The following is a 5,544-nucleotide window of genomic DNA, read 5'->3' as shown; positions in this document are numbered from 1 at the left end:
TCCCTGTATCCCCAATCCCTGTGTCCCCGTGTCCCCGATCCCTGTATCCCCAATCCCTGTGTCCCCGTGTCCCCGATCCCTGTATCCCCAATCCCTGTGTCCCCGTGTCCCCGATCCCTGTATCCCCAATCCCTGTGTCCCCGTGTCCCCGATCCCTGTATCCCCGATCCCTGCAGCCCCCCCTGGGGCTCCACATCCCGCAGCCACGCGCTCCTGCCCCCTCTGGGCTCCGAAGAGTCTTGGGGCTTCAGCCCCCCCATTCAGAGCTGGTTGGTCTGTGGGGGGAGCTCCCAGCGCCCTGCCCAGCACCCACAGCTCCTCGGGACACAGGGCACCTTCCCGCAGGGACAACGGGACACAGGGAACCGCGGGGATCGCACCGGCCGGGGGTGGAAGCAGGGAACACACAGGGACAGGGCACAAGAGGAGGGTGTGAAGCACTTCTGGGTGTCTCCAAGAGGGAACAGGCTACCCGAGGCCCTCCAGACCCTCCTAGGGATTTTAATTTCCCAGTGTTTTGGCACAAGCTCATGTGAGGATTCCTCCTGCTCCCTGGGATGTGTCTGACAGCTCAGAGGGACTTTTGTTTGTGCGCTGGGTGAAGGAGTGAGTGCCATAAAGAGAACTCAGGTACAACTTTAACCTCCTCACTACATAATTAAAAGAAGGAAGAAAACTATTCCTGTAATTGCAAAGCTCCTTACAAGTGCAGGTGCAATTCTGTGGCTTTTCAAGCCAACTTATGGACCAATTATAGCTTGTTTGGAATCATTAAAAGGAAAGGAAGCTGATTGTATTATTATCTTGCATTCTGTATCTTTTACAGATTTAAAATTGTAGCTTCCTTCTTCTGTCCTGGCAGGAAAAAAAGGAGGAAAGTAAAGGACAAAAGCTCCAACATAACATCTCACTTATTGGCACTTCTTAAAAACAAGCACGACTTGAAAAAGCCAAATTATTTTTCCTCCCATCCCTAGTACCTGGAAAGAACCTCAGCGTCCAGCTCTACCTGCAGGAAAAGCTAAGGACCTGATTTCCAGCCCTTGCCTCACAACACCCCCCCCGCGGGGCTCACCAGAAGACTCACAACCCGCACCCCCAGGGGGTCCCCAGGGGGTCCCCGGGCTGAAGAGCTGCGACCACCAGGAGCGGTTCTGCCCAGGCTGAGCCCACCCCGCGCTGCACGGGGAGGTTTCTGGAACTAACGTCACTTAGACAAGCCTGGCCTTAGTCTCAATTTAATATGCTAATATCCAGCGCCGATTAGCGCCTCCCCCTGCAGCCAACGCTCAGATCCGGCAGGAATCCAGCCCTGAACGCCGGGCTGAGGTGAACGCCGAGGCACAAACATGAACGAGCACATTGACCACTTTCTCATTAATAATCCAATTAGACACCTTAAAGCATCTTTGCCCAGGTACAGCTGCTACTTGTGACTGCAGCACAATTCTGCTGAGAGCCTGGTGTGCACAAGCTGTACTGTGATTATGAATATTTAAATATTCCATCTAGTTAAATTTCATGCTCATTTGCATACATTGGCATAATGCATATGGGGAAAAGGGTGCATTCTAGTTAAATTTCATGCTCATTTGCATACATCGGCATAATGGTTAATAGAATGCATATGGGGAAAAGGGTGCACGGTGCATTTTTAATTTTTCTTGAAGAGGACTTGATTTTATCAGTGCTGAAAAGCTTTTTTTCTTTAGGAAAAGAACTGGTTTGGAAGAGGATTTTAATTAACCCTTCGACAGGAAGAGCTGGCAGAACTAAAATGCTGCCTGCAAGGATGTGTCCTTTGTTCCAGAGCTTGCTCTGCCACTCAGAACTCTTGGCAGGTGACAAATGAACATCACAGCTTTCTTGACCATGCATCTTTTGCTGACTTGGCTGCTCTCATCACACACAGCAACAGGTCAGAGCAGGGTCTGCACCTGACCCTGTGGTTTCTGGCCCATCTAATTGCCACAGAAAGATTTCCAGCCTTGCAAGGAACATATATGTCACAAAACAGCTCCTTACACTTGTTCCAAGAACTTAAATAGCTGAAAGTGCAGCAAAAAGGGAGCTAGGACTTCATTTTGGCTCCCGTGCTGCAAAGGACTCTGGTTGTTCACAAACTTCCCTGAATCTGAGCTGAAGTGTGTGGTTTTTGAAGCTGCAGGGGGTTAATGCAGGTTTCTTGGTGCTAGGATAGATCTGGGCTCTGTCTCACTTTTCCCCTTGAAGCTGGAAACAGGCTCTAGAATTTCCACAGGATTTTTAGGCCACTTTGTAGCACTGGGTGAAGCCCAAACCTGGCAAAGCCAAGGACAGAACCTCCTCAATTTCCCTGGTGGCAGAAGGAAGGTGAGCATATTCCTGAGGTGGAAGAGCCCATCCAGTAATTAACAACTGCTTCCTCATTATTTTCATGTAATTATAGCCCTACACCCATAGGGTGCTCAGTGCCTCCAAGTACTTCTCAATTCTGACTACTCACAGGACCAAAGTTTCACCAACATGAACCTTGTGCTCAGAAGGTCACAGATACCAGCTGATTTTTTTTTACTGCCACTTTATTTTTGCTACCCCTTCCTTCTTGCTACATGAAGTAGCAAACACTGAGTGTGACCCCAGCCAGCTCTGCTCCTCATCAGGGTTCAGTAACTCTGTGATGTGTAAATAAGGAATCACAGAATATTAGGGGTTGGAAGAGACCTCTGAAGATCATTGAGAGATCATTGAATCCAACCCCCCTTGCCAGAGCAGGACCAAAACCAGGGCAGGTCACTCAGAAAGGCATCCAGACAGGTCTGGAAAGTCTCCAGAGAAGGAGGCTACACAGCCTCTCTGGGCAGCCTGTCCCAGGGCTCTGCCACCCTCACAGGACACAAGTTCTTCCTCATGTTGAGGTGGAACTTCCTGGGCTCCAGTTTGGATCCATTGCCCCTCGTCCTGTCACAGGGCACAAGTGACAAGAGCTTGTTGAGCCTTCTTGATGCCCTCATGTATTTATAGACTTAAAAACTTTCAGTGTGGGTCCTTCACTCACCCAAAAATGCAGGCTGGGCCATTTCACCTTTCTCCTGCTCTCTGACGTTGCAGATTGTCCCTCGTGGCTCTTCAGGAGCAAAGTCCAGTGGCCCACAGCCAGGAGCTGCCTGCCCTGCTCCAGGTTGCCCTGCTGAGGACACAAGACAAACTCATGAGCTGATTTTTCAGAGCTTTTGATGTTTACTAGAGGGTTTTTTTCCTCTTGGGGAGTCTCAAGAGGCCCTTAAAGGAGGTAAATCAGTGACAAAAACACAAACAAAACCAATGCCAAGGGATTTGAAGGCAGGTGCCTTCTGAGTGGCCAAGCTCCACCAAGCAGAAACCCCCTTCCTGCCTTTCCAACTTGCAGAGCCTTTCCACTCTTCCCTTGCAAGGAAGTTTCTGTGGAATAATAACAGAAGAGTGGAAAAAGGTAGTTTGATTAGAACAAATCAGGATCTGAAGCCAGGAGCTGCTGACCAGGTTTAATCCTGAGCAGTTTTACTGAGCTCCAGGGCTTTGTGGGTTTAGTTTCTGAAGACATCTGGGCTCAGTCCTTCTGAAATCACCTTTTCCCTCCCAGAGCTGCTTTCCCCTTCACTTACTTTCCCCATTTCACTACATCCCACCTCCCTCCTCATGGGCAGGTTTGAAACCCTCTTTTCTCCCACTTTAAAGGGTAAATATATATATATATTTATTTTTTTTGGTACTGTTCCTGTACAGTTGCAAGGTGAAGAACATTTTCTAGGCATGAATTATTGATGAAGCCCTCCCAGGCACACCAGCCAGTGTGCATATTCATCAGGCAGCCAGTCCATTATTCATGAGAAACTCACTTAAATAGGGATGAGAACAATGATATTCTTGATTGAGATGCCTGAAAATGAGCTTGAGAAAGAGAGTTGTGCCATTGAACTCTGGCCAAAACGCAGCCAGAAAGTTTTATCAGAATCACAAAAAAGAAAGAGGAATTCTACACTCTAAGGGGGTCCTTACCATGGTCCTTTCATTGCCAGCCACATGGCAATGCTATTTTTTAAATAAGACTTGACACAGAATTGCATCACAGCTTCTTCATGCCCAACTCCAGACCTCTGGCTGCACCTTCTGCTGGGGGATTCAGCAGCCACTACCTGCAACAGATTTATAACAGCATTTAGGCCCCATAGCTCACCCCAGATTCATTGAAGATTATCAAGTGAAGCCTCTCTCCTCCTTTAACCAGACAATGTTTTTAGGCCCAGATGCCAAAGCTTTGCTGAACACTAGGAGTGGGGACTGCCTGCTTTTGGAAATGCAGCCCTAATTACAAGGTGAAAGAGTGCTGGAATGGAAGAGGGAGTTTATTTCCATAAATCTCCTGAGGTCTCTCCTGTGCTGCTGCTGGATGAAGGGAAATGGGGGCAGAACAAGCCTGAGAGATGCACGTGTCTGATGGCAGCTTCAGCTTCTTGAATGTTTTGGCCAAGGGGAGCCCATGGTCACTTTGGAGAGGAACCTGTTCTTTACACACCCCACGTGTGCCAGGGGAGGCCTTGCTGACACAAGTGGGACCCACAGCAGGATGTTGGCTCCCCACAAGGAGGGTTTCTGGGGGGTCCCTGCCATGGGGAGGTATAAAAAGGGGTCCTGGGGAAGGCCCCAGGACGGACTCAAGGCTTGTAACAACAATCACAAGGACACAGTTTAGAAGAACCAACATAACCTGGAGCTCAGGCTGCAGCCACCAACTGTGTTAGCACAGTCACTGTGCTAATGAGCAGCTCTGCCTGCTTCACACAGTCCTCAAGGCTTAATTAAGCTTAACAATATTTGGAGGTTACTAACCATTTCCATTGATCTTTTATGCATGAACTTGGAGGAGGTCTCTTTTGCTGGGCGCAATTCAGGAAGAAGCAGGGAGAACATCAGGGACTCCCTCACCCACCAGTTTCCCCAGTCCTGGGGGAAACCCAGCCCTGGGAATGCTCTGGCCTGACTGGACAAGCATCTGGGCTGGGTCACCCCACATTGCCCCTGGGCCATGCTGTGGGACCCCCACCTCACCTATGGGTCTGGAAGGGCACCCCCCTTGCCTCGGACCCTGCTGAGGATTCCCCTGCTCAGTGCTGGGGCCTGGGTGAGAATGTCCCCCCCTCCCCACCAGGCCCTGCCCACGGTCCCCTCTCATGTCTGCATCCCTCATCCCCCTCCCCAGCCCTGAGGCCTCCCCGGGGACCCCTCCACTGCACCAGGGCCTATGGAGGGGACCCCCCCAGGCCCTGCTCAACCCTTGCTCCTCCTGCAGGTTCCCCCACTTCCCCAGGGCCTGTCCAGGGACCCCCCGGCCCTGCTTAGGGTCCCCACCCCATCATCCAGACCCTGTCTCGTCCTCTAGGCCCTGCTCAGGGTCCCCCTTCACCCCTTGGCCCTCTCTGCTCCTCATCCCTGCCTCTCTGCTCCCTCATCCCTGCCTCTCTGCTCCCTCATCCCTGCCTCTCTGCTCCCTCATCCCTGCCTCTCTGCTCCCTCCTCCCTGCTTCT

Source organism: Chaetura pelagica, unplaced genomic scaffold, assembly GCF_000747805.2.
Source record: "Chaetura pelagica isolate M959 unplaced genomic scaffold, ChaPel_1.0 scaffold291, whole genome shotgun sequence".
NCBI classification, from domain to species: Eukaryota; Metazoa; Chordata; class Aves; order Apodiformes; family Apodidae; genus Chaetura; species Chaetura pelagica.
Note: the sequence above shows the minus strand (reverse complement) of the source record.